A 15,078-nucleotide genomic window follows, 5' to 3' on the forward strand; every position below is an offset into this window, starting at 1 on the left:
TGAGACTCCTCACCGTGTTCATCCATTCTTCTGTTGAGCTGGTTGAGCACTTTATGCTCATTACCTTGAACTCTCTATCAGTTACACTGCTTATCTCCACTTCTCTTGGTTCTTCTTCTGGGGTTTTGCTTTGTTCCTTCATTTGGAACGTATTCCTCTGTCTCCCTCTTTTGCCTTATTCTATGTATTAAGTAGGGCAATGACATTTCCTGATGTTGGAGAGGTGGCCTTATGCAGGAGACATCCTGTGGAGCCCAGCAGCAGACCCGCTGTGGTCACCAGAGCTACATCCTCTAGAGGTGCCCCCTATGTGGGCTGCATGGGCCCTTCTGTGGTGGCAGAGCCAACGACTGTGCATGCACTTGTAGGTGGGCCAGCCCTAAGCCTGACTGATTGCCAGGCCCTGCCTTGTGTGGTAGCTGCTGGCCTGCTGGTGAGGGGGGCCAGGTTCCTGCATTGCTGTCTGTGTGACCAAGGGGATCTTGGGGCTGGTACTGGCCTGCTGGTGGGCAGATAAGCCCCTGGCACTAACTGGCTAAAGGGAGGACTTCAAAATGGCACTTGCCAGCACCCATGTCTTCATGGTACAATAAGCTTCTAAAAATGGCTGCTGCCAGCATCTATCTGCCCAGGGAGAGGCCCAGTTACCTTCTGCCTCCCCAGGAGACTCTCCAAGATCAGCAAGTGCATCTGACTCAGGCTCCTTTCAGATTACTGCTTCTGCACTGGAACCCAGAGCACAGGAGACTTTGTGCACACCCTCTGAAAGTAGTCTCCATTTCCTACAGCCCTGCTGGCCTCCCGTAAGCAAGGCAGACGTTCTGGGGGCTTGTCTGTCTAGTACAGGACCCACGGGCTGGGGAGCCTGATGTGAGGCTTGGACCTCTCCCTCCTTGGGGAGAGCCTCTGTCACTGTGATTATCCTCCCATTTGTGGGTCACCCACCCGGGGATGTGGGTCTTGACTACGCTGCATCTCTGCCGCTCCTACCTGCCTTGTTGTGGTTCCTTCTTTATGTCTTTAGTTGTGGGAAATCTTTTCTGCTAGTCTTCAGGTCACTCTCATAGAGAGCTGTTCTGTAACGAATCATAATTTTGTTGTGACCGTGAGAGGAGGTGAGCTTAGGGTCTTGGCCACACCTCCAGATGAGTTGTTGAAAAATTTCATCAAGCTGCAAAATAAATTCCTGAGGGCACTGGGTTGAAATTGCATTTAAGTTATTAACTATTTTGAGGGAAATTATTTTCTTTACAATATTAAGTCTTCACATCCAAAAATATGGTGTGCCTCTCCATGTACTTCAGTCAGCTTGCACATGCCTGTGTGAGACTTTGCTATTTATTTCTTGTAGGTACTGTACATTTTGGTTATGGAAAATCCTCAGGTTTTTATTTTCCAGAAAATTTTTTTTTATAACCAGACACCTTACTGAACTCTCCTATTGGTTCTAAATTTTTAGCTTCTTTATTTTCTTTTTCCAACAGTTATTTACTGAACATCTACCATGTGCCAGGCACTGTTGTTAGAATTGGGGAGTTATCGTAATTCTGGCCTCACAGAGCCTAAATTCTAGCAGGTCAGACAGACATATAACAGAGAAACAAATAAATATTTACAAATAATATTGCTCTTTATACTAAGGCATTGTGAAATGTTCTTTACAACACTAAAGCAGCATAAGGAAATACAAAATGAAAGAGTGGGGGCATTATTTTAGACATGGCAGTTAGGAAAGGCTTTCTGAAGGGATAATATTTGAGCACCGATCTGAATAGAAGGAGAAGAGTGAGTCAAGAAACCACCTGAGCAAAGAACATTCCAGATGGAGAAAATAACCTGTGCAAAGGTCCTGTGGCAGGAATGAATTTGGCAGCTTTGAGTATAAGGCCAAGGTGATGGAAACAGAGCAAGAGTATGGAGTGGTAGGGGATGAGGTCAGAGAGGTAGACAGAAGTTAAGTCTTTTCAGGACTTGAGACCCAGGTAAGGAGTATGTATTGTATTCTAAGTTGTGATGAGAATCATGGAAGCAGAGACTAAAAAGGAGTCTGGGAAAATCACCCAGGAGAGAGAAGGCAGTGGCTGGGATCACCCAGGAGAGAGAAGGCAGTGGCTGGGACCTGGGCAGGAGCTGTGGTAAGGTCAGAAACAGTCAGATCTTGGATACATTTTAGAAGTAGTGCCAGCAGGACTGCTAAAAGATTGGCTGTGAGGAGTGAATGAAGGCAGGAGTAGTGGAAATGTACCAAATTACATTGGTGGGCATACATTCCATGTATCTCACATTTACCCTCAAGGATCCAGACTCAGCCAGCCCTTATACAATCCATGCATCAGGTTTTAGTTAATTTTCTTCATCTTAAAAAAAGACAGGATCTGTCTTCTGGATCCTGTCTTTGGCCATAAAATCAATCTGCACACCCCTAGAGATGATCAATATAGCAGCTAAATTAGTCCAATATACTGGGATACAATAGTGAGAACATAGGTCTAGGAGACAGAGGCAAAGATGGGCACATCATTCAAGCTCCTTGGTCTCAGTCTCCTCAAGTAAAGTGTAAGAATTTAACGGGATCCTCTTGAAAGTTTCTTCTAATTCAGACATTTCAGACCCTCCATAAACTGCATTATCACAGAGACCTGAGTCAAGGACAAAATCTTAGAATGGACAAGCTGGAAGAGGACCCAAGGACACACTGGGACTCCCCAAAGCTGGAATCTCCCCCAGGTGGAACGATGTTGGATACCTGGAGAGTTCTCAGCACCACTCCTGACACATGGTAAGAGCTCGCTGCACAAGAACCGCCCTCACTTTTCCAGTTAACAGAAAGTTAACAGATACATATAGATCACCAAATTCAACTCTATTATGCTTGTCAACTGAAACTCTACTGAACACATTATATTTTATTGATGACTCAAGTACCCTTCAGGCTCTGGAAGGAGCCTGAAGGTCATGATTATAATCTCTAATTAGCTTTGTTCTGGAGCTGTGTGGGAGGGCTAGTGAACCAGAATTTTCAGGTACATGAGTTCCAGAGAAAGAATTGCTGCCTCAATGGATTACGAACAGATTTTGTTCATTTACTGAAGTGCTTGTTAATTGTGAATAATTACTGGAGGGTGTACTTTAGCCATCATCTACACATATAAATAACCATTTGTACCACCACTCCAGGCTATTAATACACTCCCAGGGCCTTCTTGATATAATGCCGGGAGAAGTGTGGGACTCACATCCTCTATGTGAATTTTTGTTTGGCCTGACATCAGAGGATGCCGGGAGAAAAAAAGAAAAGAACTCCACTGGGATCTAAGTTAACCTGAATTAGTCAAGGTTTGAGCAACTAACATCCATAATGAAAACTGCTTAAGGGATAGGTATATTTTTGGAAGCTCCGCATCATGGATTATAAAAGAATTAAACTCTGTGATGCCTCAGATTCAAAGCAGAGCCCCCTGGTATCTTCAAAGACTTCTGCCTCATCAGTAAGGAGAAAAGTAGAGGGTGGTCCCGGTGCTTACTAACCGTCATCCACTCTGCCTTCTCCCTGTTGAATGTTTTAGGAGCAAATGAATGGGACAGAGGAATGAGCACAGGGCAGCTCAGACCCAACAATCTCATCAAATGATAGGTAGGTTATGTATGTCCCCCCAAAAGATGAAGTCAGTCCACCTTCTCTCTTGGACCCCACTCCATCACTCCTGACCCCTGTGACCACTCTCAGCTTCATCCATTATCTTTGGGCTCTGCCTGCAAGTCCCACATTTGTGATGCCAGCTTCCGCTCTAACACACGCTCTTGCTTAACCACGCTATGTGTTACTGTTCAAGTTGTGTCCCCTAAACAGATTTGCTGAAGTACTAACCCCAGGTACCTGTGAATGAGACCTTATTCAGAAATAGGGTCTTTGCAGATGTCATTAAGGTACAGTCACATTGGATTTAGGCAAGCCCTGAATTCAGTATGAACGGTGCTCTTATAGGAAGAGAAGACACAGACGCACACATATCGAGGACGAAGACCACATGAGGATGGAGACAGATTGGAGGGAAACACTTACAAGCCAAGGAATGCTGGTAACCACCAGAAGCTAGGAGGAAACAAGAAAGGACCCTCCCCTAGAGCCTTCAGAGGGAGCATGGCCCTGCTGACACCTTGATTTCAGACATCTAGCCTCTAGAACTGGGTGAATAAGTTTCTGTTGTATTAAGCCGCCCAGTTTGTGGTAACATGTACAGCAGCCCTAGGAAACTAACACAGTGTGTAACATAGGAGTGTCCAAGGCTCACTACTCAGCCATCCTTTCTTCAAATAAAAATGTATAAGGGAGACATATAATGTTCAGTAAGATATTGGAAGAGCTCTGATTCACATATTGGGGGGAGGTGGGCGGTGAGCAGGAAATCAGGCTCCCCACCCCCCACAACTTCAGGGGTCAAGGGGGTAAGAGGATGTGGCCATGACTGACACCCTCTCAGGCTCCATAAAGCGCAGTTTGACAATAGGGATTTGCAGGAAAGGTACAGCAGAGGACTCTCCAGGGTATGAAAGTCAAATCTTCCCCCAAGCAGCTGGGGGATCTCTGACAGATAATCACTCACAGCCTCAGTTTGCTAATCAGTAAAATGCAGATAAAGCCCAATTTGATGACCGCACAGCTGAAAGGGGAGCCTGTTTGCAGAGCACCCACAGTGGGCCTGTGTTAGGGGCTGACTTGTGACCCCAACACCAAGTTCCTATGTTGAAGCCCTGACCTCCAGTACCTCAGGCTGGGATTGTACTTGGAGGGAGGGCCTTTAAAGAGGTGATGAAGTTAAAATGAGGTCCTTAGGATGGACCCTAAGCCATTATGACTGGTGTCCTTACACGAAGAGATTAGAGCAGAGACACATAAGGAAGACCATGTGGAGACACAGGAGAAGACGGCCACCTCCAAGCCAAGGAGAGAGGCCTCAGAAGGAACTAACCCTGTCCACACCTTGGTCTCAGACTCCAAACCTCCAGAATTGAGAAAAAATGAGTTTCTGTTGTTTAAGCCCCCAGATCTGTGGTTTTGACCTGGCAGCCCGAGCTAAAATACACCTGGCACACAGAGGGCGGGCAAAAATTGTTAGTTTCCTCCCCATCATTATGTGCTACACTCACTGACAAGCATTCTGCATCTGTCACATTTGATTGATTCTAGATGCACCTTCTTTTCCCATTCTGAAATGGGGATGTGTCTGGCTGCCAGGGGAGGCAGCAGTCGCGGCGAGGTTGTGGATGTGCATCCTTCAACTTGCTGCTGGGGAGTCTTGGTGCACAGGGGCAGGAGCCACATTTCAATCAACAAACCACTTCCAGACTGTGATGGTTAACTTTATGTATCAACTCACTGGCCTGAGGGATGCCCAGATAGCAGGTAGCACGTGATTCCTGGGTGGGTCCGTGAGGGTGTCTCTGATAGAGATTTGGGTTAGAAAACAGACTGAGCAGAGAAGACCACCCTCCCCAGTGTGCTGAGCACCTGAATAGAACAAAACGGTAGAGGAAGGATGGATTTGCTGTCTCTACTTGAGCCGAGACACCCATCTTCTCCTGCCTTTGGACATGGGTGCTCCTGGTTCTTCAGCTTGTAAATGGGACTTAGCCTCCATAGCCAATTTCTAGGAGCCTATTCCTACCAGCTCAGTCTCCTCCTCTTCCTCCCTAAGATAAATATCCTTTTGCTTCTGTTTCTCTATTTCTTAAAGACAGGGTTGTCGAGTCTCAGCTGTTATCTGCAAACCTTCCTTTGACACCTCCTGGTAAATTCTAAAAATTCCAGCATCAAAATTTGCAGAATGGGCAGCTTGGAAAAAAAAAATCCTGGGGACAGAGTTGAGAGCACTCTTCCAAGAACTGCTGCATCGGGGACCTCTAGGTAGCACAAAGGACAGGATTATGTGGGAAAATACAGATAGCTACGTCTGAGTCAAAAAGTGTTCTGAGAAATTAAACTCTGAATGCAGAAGAGTTTTAGGAGTACCTTCACCAATTTATTTTGCTTGTATTTTCCTTTTTTATGTATGCAAGCGTTCCTAGAATCTATGTCTAAATGAATTTAAAGCAGCTCTTTCAACAAGCATAAAATAAAAATTGTAAGTGATTAAAAAGCGTGGAAACTAGTTAGCAGCACTTTTTTCTTTCTCAGTGATGCGTAAAATAAAAGTGCATCTTACAGTTAGTGGTCAGTGGCTTTGGTTTGATGAAATACTGTGTTATTTTCATTGCTAACATAATGTCAGGCAAGAGGTATGATTATCCCCATTTTACAGGTGAGAAACTGAGGCTAAGAGAGGCTAGACTTGCCTAAAATCATAGCACTAGCAATGCCAGGCCAGGATTAGAACCCCGCCTTATACCTCCAGACCCTTGGCACCTGGCTGCAGGTCCAACCCTCTCAAACTCACCTTAACGGCCCCCACCTAACCCTGAATCCCAATCATGTATCCAGCCTCAGGCAAGAAGTTACTGCCAGAGAGTTAAATTAGTTGGTTTTTCATGCATATATAATGAACCCTTAGCAATAAATAAACCTTTATGGGTGGCAGATATATCCATTTTTATGATACAAGAGTAAAACCTGCCTGGTGTATATTTCTAACAGGTGCTGCCCCTCACACGTGCATACATAAATCACAGTGGTGTAAGGTGGCAGCCGGGGGGACCTGGAAGCCAGGTGTACAAGACCAATGGTTCTCAGCCTTGAGAAGCCTGCAGTACACGTGGGCAGAGTCTACTAGGAGCACTGGGGTGCGGACAGCTTACTGGACGCAGGGCAGCTATTGTGTGGTCATAAAGATGGTGTTTCAGAGGATTAGTGTTGTCTGCAGGACACCAGAGCAGAGTGTCTAAATAAACGCGGAAAGAAGGAGGAGAGAGAGGAGGCATCCCCAGAACTGCACCCACGGAGCTCCCTGGAAGGAAGCAGCACCTTGGAGACCAGTGCTTCGCAGCAGAATCACTTGGAGGGCTTGTCAAAACAGACTACCCGAATCCACCCTGGGAGTTCTGACTTAGGAGGGCTGGGCTGGGCGCGAGATTCTGCCTCGGCCCCGGGCGATGCTGAATCTACCAGTCTGGGGATCATACTGTGAGGACCAGTGTTCAGGTTATATTTTGAGCAAAGGCACAAGTGTATCACACAGGACCCACTGTCCTGAAATAAAAAGCAGCCCTCCCTGCTTTTGTATGTAAATGGCGCAATAGACCCAGGTCTAGGGAGCCAGCTTCAGGCAGCATGGCAGTTAAGAGGAAGGAATCTAGAGAACTCTAGGCTAGCTGCTCCCTTCCTTCTGCCTCTCGCCCTGCTACTCTGGGAGCCTGGACCCTCTTATCCTGCCACCCTCCCTCGCACCCTTCCCTCTGAGCTCACGGGAGCTTCCGGGTAAATCTCTCTCCCTCAAGTGTTGTAAGATCCCAGGAAGCCCTTTGGCCATTCCTTTGTTCATTCTTTCATTCATTCAGAACATAATGCAGTACTCCTTCCAGATGCCCGGTGCTGGCCTGGGATAATAAATGTGAGTGTGTTAAACTATTAAAATATTGGTGCTTGTGTGCTACAGCAGCAAGCATAACCCAAACCCAAATTCCCTGCCCTTGAAGAGATCCCTGTCTAGTAAGAGAGAAGAGACATGTACCCAAGTATCCCAGCAGAGGGATGATTCACTGGAACTTCAGGCACCAGAGGAAAATTTCTTATGGTGACACCAGGCAGTTCTGCCCTGTTGCACGCCTGCATGAGGCACCAGCACTCCTGGGATCTGGGCAACCTGTTGAAACCTTAGATAATCATTAGTGAATTCCATTTCACCCACATTCAGTAATCAAGGACTTGCATGTCCTCTAAACAATAAGATGTTTGTCCAAGTTTTCCAGAAACTTGGAGTCAGCTGTGTGTAGTTTGAGTTGAGCTAATTAAGAATGGATAGGACCAATGACCCTCCAACTGGGCATGCGTGGGTGTCCACGTGGTAACCGTTTGACCTCAGAAGGCTGAAAACTCCATCCTCAGATCATCTGAACTTGCAGAGGCCTGTAGCTTATTAGTTACACCTGCACAGAACGATGACCACACCTTTTCCTAATCACTTTTCCCCATGCCCCCCTGCTTCTTCATTCTTTGTCTCCTAAATACCCCAAGCCCCTCACCTTTGGGGAGGCAGATCTGAGACATATTTTCCCATCTCTTCACTCGGCTGCCTTGTAAATAAACCCTCTCTTTGCTGCAAACCTCGGCATCTCAGCGTTGTGGCTTGCTGTGTGTCGGGCAAAACAAACCTGGTCGGGTCACACTGTCACTCTGGTACCAGGGCAAGCTTCCCAGAAGAGTGAGCATTGTCGCTGAGCCTCAGACCACACCTGTGGGGACTAGGGGAAAGGTGCTGCACCGGGTTGAAACCAAAGGAACAAAGATCCAGTGGACAGAAAATGCACTGTACACACGTGGAGGTGATAACCACCAGGGTTTCTGGAGCAGGAACCAAAGGCCAAATACTCTTCCCATGCATTAGCTCACTTGACACCACAACCCCTTCGCGAGGCAGGTACTACTATCATCTCCTTGAATACATGAGAAGCTGAGGGGCAGACGCGTGCCTGCGGTAACTTACCCACATCACAGTGTTAGAAAGTAGCCAAGCCAGGGTGCGAGCTGGCAAGATTCAGACAGCCGGCTCTCAAGTCTGTGCTTTAACCTGTTCACGGCCCCTGCCCACGATCACTAATGTGGGCACAGCACTTTACAGTTTACAGCCCTCTTTTGGACTCCTCATCTGTTTTCATTATGGCAGCTGTTCCCATTTTACAGATGAAGGAACCAGTACTCAAGGTCTTGTGACTTGTCAAGGTCACACAGAGTAAGAGGAGAGGCTGAGACTGGAATCCCGTCCTCCGACCCTCCACCAAGAATTTCGCGGCAAGGTGTCTGCAGAGCAGGCTCTCCCCTCCCTGCTCTGCATCCGAGGTGAGGCGTCTATATTTAGATCATGACGAGGAGCTGCTGAGAGGATGCCTCAGGCTATGAATTCAGCCTTACACACACATGCACTGCAGATCCAGGAAAAGGCTGGGAATAAACGAGTGGGAGAAGGTCCTTGATTCCAAACAGAAATTGAGTTGATCAAACGCAGCCCGAGCACAAACAGAAGCTGTAGCAGAGAAACAGGATTTATCTCAAACCCTGTGTACTCAGAAGCTGTTCCCGGAACCCAGGTCCCACTTTCGGGAAATTGTCATTTCATGCATTTGTTTATTTTTCGTGTGTACTTTGCAAAGCTCCGTGTTTCACTGACTCCTTATCTCCTCGGTCCAATTCCACAGTCTGTTGGGTTGGAAAGAGCTCAAATCTGTTCAGACTGTTTCAGGGGCTGAGTTGTATCAGGGACAACTGCTTATCGGCAGGGCAAAGACATGATCCCACTCCCCAGCTGGGCTCACTGAGGCCTCCTTCTGATGGAGCGTGGCTCCTATAGCAGGAATGGCCTGCTGTGCACCAAAATGCATGCTCCCCTTCTGTGGTTATAGAGTTCTCTCTGAGGAGCCCAGCCCAGCCCAGCCAGGACTACATTTCCCAGCTACCCTTGCAGCTAAGTGGACTCATGTGATCAATTCTCACCAACTGCTTATGAACAAAAGTGATCGGTGTCTCTCCTGAGCAAGGTGTGTTTTCTCCATGTTCTCTTCTGCCTGGATGCAGACCTTGGGGAATGATGGACCCACACAATAGAGGGAACGTGGGCATCCCAATGGTAAACACTCATATTAGGCTGCTAAAATGACAGTGGTTATTTGTAATAGCAGCAAGAATAAACTGAACAAATGTATCTCCCTTGTTGACCTCTGGCACCTTCAGCTCCGCATGGAGAGAGTTGGAATCCCACTTGCTCCCTGAAAGAACTGTAATCTTCAATTTCTCCCTGTTGTGAGCTGACCTGACCCTCACAGCTGGGTTTCTGCCTCAATTTCCCTGAAGAGAACAATAGATTTCGCTCAAGACAGGGCTGACTCTGACCCCAGTCCATTTGGAACTGGCTGTTTAGACTTGGTCAACATACCCTCATCACAGCTCTGGACTGAGACCTGTTTAAAATGGACCATGACCTCAAATTTCATAGGTGATGTCCACCTACCCCCCTCCCCTGCCAACTCATGGGACCACTGCCCTCGACCTTGCTACTGAATTCTGCCCCTGGAATGGGTCCCTTTGATATTGGCACTGGCTGGATTTAACCCACAATCTCTAGCCTTACTGGTGGGTTGACACCAGACCCTTGGGGTAAGCATGGTGTAAGGAAGGGACAGTATAGACTCAGAAGAACCTCAAACCAAACCCATAATTTTCAGGATAAAGTTGGTACTCCTCTGTTAGTCCATGAGGCCCTTGATGAGCTGCACTTGTGTGTGTCGTCCTCCCCATCTGCTCCTTCCTGACCTTCCTCCTCCCATCCATCTAGCCCACTTCTGCCACCCCAAGTAGATGGTGCACCTCACAGCCATGCACATGCTGTTCCCTCCGTGCAGAATGCCCTTCCAGCTTAAAATAGTTCAGAGCCCAGCAGGTGATTGCTGCTGGGTTTTTGCCTACTCAGCATCCCTCCCTCTTCTAGAAATATAAACCCATTGTGGAGAAACTTATCCTTGAGGTTTAATTAGAGCTGCCCACCTTCTCCAACAGAGAGGAGAGCATGACATAGTGTGGAGCTAACCCAGGAAACTAAATATTTAACACCAGGAGAGATCAGGCCTCTCTTCTTTCTAAGCTGCGTGGAAGACATAAAATAAGCTCAGGGCCTTTGGTGGTCATCTTGTCCCCATTCTGTTTGAGAATGAAGCCAAGAAGCAGCCCTTAGAAGTGGGATGAGAGATGAAACCCTGAATCATTGCTTGAGCCCCTTGGTGTAGACAATGTTGGTGCCTTGCCCAGACACCCGCGACCAGACTGTGCCCCCGACTGTAAGTGTTGACTGTAATTGTGGATTGCTTACAGTGCACGGTTGAAACCTTTAGAGAATTACCCTCAGCCAAAGAGAGCCGCTTTACCTAGAAAGTCCCGGGAGGTTATGTGCCCCATTCTAGAGACTGGCACACAGCCAGTGACTAACATGGGAAGACAAAAGGCCAGGCCTCTTGCCTTAGAATGGGACAGTTCTGTGATGTTATTCACACTCCAGAGCTCCCCGTGGGGTCAGGCCAAATCTAGATTCCAGCTGAAACAGCAATCTTCATTGGCTCTTTCTTCTGCTCTATCTTGCTTACAGATTCACTCCCTTGCAGTTCCTCCTGAAAGCACTCTCTCAGTAAGTCACTTGCATGAAAATCCCCACTGCAAGCTCTGCTTCTAGGGAATCCAACCTAAGACACCCCTAGATCAAGCCATGCCTGAAGCTAGAACCATGGACTTCCTAGCCCTAAGAGCCCACAAATTCACTTTTTTATTTAAGCTGGTTGGAATTGAGTCTCTGACAGTTGTACTTGACCTTGGGGGTCTCTTAATTTAGTGAAAAATAAACAGTCATGTGGCATCCCTTATTCTCAATCTCATCATCATCAGCCGAGAGTGAGGTAAGCCTGTAGCCCGCAGGCTCCCTGGAGAACCATGTGTCTAGCCCACGCAGGCAGACACCCCCACACCCAACACTCCAGCGCTACAAACAGAAACTGTCACACCTCCCCACATGTCTTGGGAACTTTATTCAGTGTCTGATTCTAAAAAGGGTTGCCAGATCAGGCCAGATTTCAACTGCAATAAAAAGGACCAACTGCTTAGTCTCTCTTCGGTCTGTGCTGAATACAAATAATGCTTGTATTTGTAATAAACGCTTAAAGAAAAACTGCTTCAGTTCCCAGTTTTAGAGAGTCACATGCCTTTCAAGGATTCCTGTATCTGACTGTTATAATGCAGAGGTTGCTGGCTATTAGGGTCTATCCTGAAACCCTCCAAGATGTTGGCACTGTACAGTATTAGAAAATTACGGTGTTTTGCTGGATGGCCACAGAAAAGAAAGATTAAACACAAAGCGGGGTTTAATAAATAAAGTTGAAGGTTGCTGAGCAGAATGAGGGCCCACTCTTCATTCCTATGGCCAAAGCCTCGAAAAGTCTCAAATGAATTACACCCCCCCCAAACTCCAGACCTCCCCGTCCCAGCATTTTCAGTCCTTATCTCTTCAAGATGGGCTGTTGCAAGTGATGCAGGTTTTAACACATGTGGTGGATTTCAGTTGACATTAAATATGGTTCAGACTTCTCATTCAATCAGTGTGTGTGCATTATAGCTACAGTTTAGTGAGGCATCTCACCAATTCCTGTAAAGTAGTTAAATCATTATTATCACCCCCATTTTACCAAAGAGAAATCTCGAGCACAGAGAGGCTGGTTGGACAACCTGTCCAAGACCATAGTGCCAGTAAGTGGCAGGGCTGAGATTTGAACAGAGGCCTCTGAATCCAAAAGCCTGTGTTCATGGAGCTACACTGCCTCATGTGTCAAAGAATATAATGTAGATTTAGCCTTTCTTTTCTTTCAAAGTTTGATAACTTTATGTGGGACACTGTGAATAAAGCTGGTTTTTGCAGTAAAGATTTCCATGAACTTTTTAAAGTCATGGTGGCCAGGAAATTCCAAGGCTGGAATCTGCTTCACTCTGTGGCTGGCAGGCAGGACGCATGCTACAGGTCCCCTAAATGGTGTGTGCCTGGAGACACAGGGATCAGAGCCAAGCTGCCTCCTCACCTCAAATGGGGATGCGGGGCCTTCAGTTCCTGCCAGCTGTGTGCAATCCCTATCTCAGCCCCCACTTCCTCATCTGTAAAATGGGGGTCAGAATGCCTTCCTGGAGGTCTGTTTTGAGAGTTAAACAACATTGTAAACATGCAAGATCTTAGCACCCGATCTGGTATATAAAAGCTGTTCAGTCATGTTTGTTTCTGAATCTGAATGGGTCTGATATACTCCACTTACAGATTACGAAGCTGAGGACCAGAGAGGGACAGGGACTTGCCAAGATCACACAGCAAGTCTGGCTAGAGGCTCTGCTGTCTCTAAGCCTAAGGCTTCCTCCCCTTCCTCTTATGCTTTTCATCCTGAATCTGGGACACTGTGGCTCTGTCTCCGGGCCCATACTGTACGGCATGTCGACGCCTCCCTGGGTCTTTCAAGCAGGGACCTCCTGCAGCTGACCTGCATCTGAGGAAGACAAGCAAGCACAGTGGGGAAGAGGGCAGAGGACCTCCGTCAGCAAGAATCTGCCCATCTTCTTTCTTCTAGGGTCAGGGCTCCAATTGACTCCTTCCATGTGACTGACTTTACCTGCCCCCTTCAACCCGAGCTGAGGGCAGGCACCTGGATGGGGCAGGGGAGGCAGGAGCAGGGCATCCCCCACTGGGTGGCAGGCTGGCATCTCCCAGAGGCAGGGGCCAGTCAACAGACACTGAACAGGCCACTTCACCATGCAGCTCCCAGACGTCCAGTGGGACACACAGCCCCTGGCGTCTCTCACACATCATTTTCATCATTTTTCCAAAGCATCTTGTCAATGGGTCTGAGTCCAAGGGGAGTTCCAACCCGCAACCCCTGTTCCACCGGTGCTGCCCCAGTGGGGTTCACGAAATCCACACCTGCTGGCTGCATCTCCACCGCCCTCCCCTGCTCAGACCTAATCTCTTTCCTGATTAAACTTCCTCTCCTTTCCATTTATAACCGTGTGCAGGGATGTGAGTTTTGGAGCCCCGTATAAATATGTGCTTTAGAATTAAACTGCTTCAGCAATTCTTGACAATGATTTCTCAGAAACTGAGCCCAGACAATTTGTTTGGCTGGAGCAGAACATCTGAAACATGCGTGATGGAAAAGCGGTGAACGTGCCCAGAGCCAGGCGGCTTGAACAGCCGCTCCTCCGCTGGAACATGCTGCCCCCTGGCCGCGTGCGCGGTTAGTGCCGCCCCGAGCTTGGAATTTCACACACCCTCCAAGAAACAAAGCGTCCCAACTCGTGGGCACCTGTCTCTTCACTCTGAGCGGACCCTTGAGCTCCAACAGGTGGCAGTAAATTTGTGAATGGGGGAAAGAGGTGGGATTGATTTTTATCTATGTGCCTGGGATAGCAGGCTCTGTGCAGCATGAGATTAAATAGGAATGCTGTTCTGATGCACACTACAGCACGGAGGGACCTCGGAGACATTATGCTCAGTGAAAGAAACCAGACACAAAAAGTCACACCTGCATGATTCCATTTATAGGAAGTGTCCAGAATGGGCAAATCCCTAGAGACAGAAAGTGGATTAGTGTGTGGGTGCTGGGGGCAGGGAAAGTGGGGCGGGATTACTAATGGGTCTTCCCTTTGGGATGATGAAAGTGTTTTGGAACTAGGTACTGGCGATGGTTATGCAATAGTGTGAATGATGTACATCATGCCACAGAATTGTACACTGTAGAATGGTTTAAAGGACATGTTTTATGTTATGTGTCTTTTACCACAATAAAAAAAATAGATTACAAAGGAACTTCAACTGTCATATATTGTCCTGAGTCCTCACCCATGCCCCACCTCAAAGTTCTCCTGAACATTTCTGAGCAGCCCCAGAGGGTGTTTTTTGTTTCTTTGGGTTTTTTTGTTTCTGCTTTTGTTTGCTGCCCTGTGGTGTCTGCCAGTCCCCTCTTCTGGGACCAGGCTGGCTACAGTCACACCATTTGCACCTGCCCAGGGCTCCCACAGCTCCACTTGGCTCTGTGGGGCATCTGACATGGGGAGGGGGCTGGCATCTGCACAGAGAGCTTCTTCCCCTCTCCTTGTAGGAGCTGTTGGTGTGAAAGCTGCAGGCTCCAGGCGCCCCAGCCCACAGGATATCCTTGTGGTCTTAGCATAGCTACCTTTCCAGAAAGCTTAGGAAAGGCCCATGAGTGGCCTGCTGGGTGACAGACACAGCATTGGGCTCAGAAGCTCCTCTCTAGTTTGGTCCATCATTTCCAAGCCAGACTTGGGGATCTGGAACACATCTCCCTAGGGACTCCTAGAACCCTTGTGTTACTAGGACCCTGGCAACCTACCACCTATTC

Source organism: Camelus ferus, chromosome 19 (genome assembly GCF_009834535.1).
Source record: "Camelus ferus isolate YT-003-E chromosome 19, BCGSAC_Cfer_1.0, whole genome shotgun sequence".
Lineage (NCBI taxonomy): Eukaryota > Metazoa > Chordata > Mammalia > Artiodactyla > Camelidae > Camelus > Camelus ferus.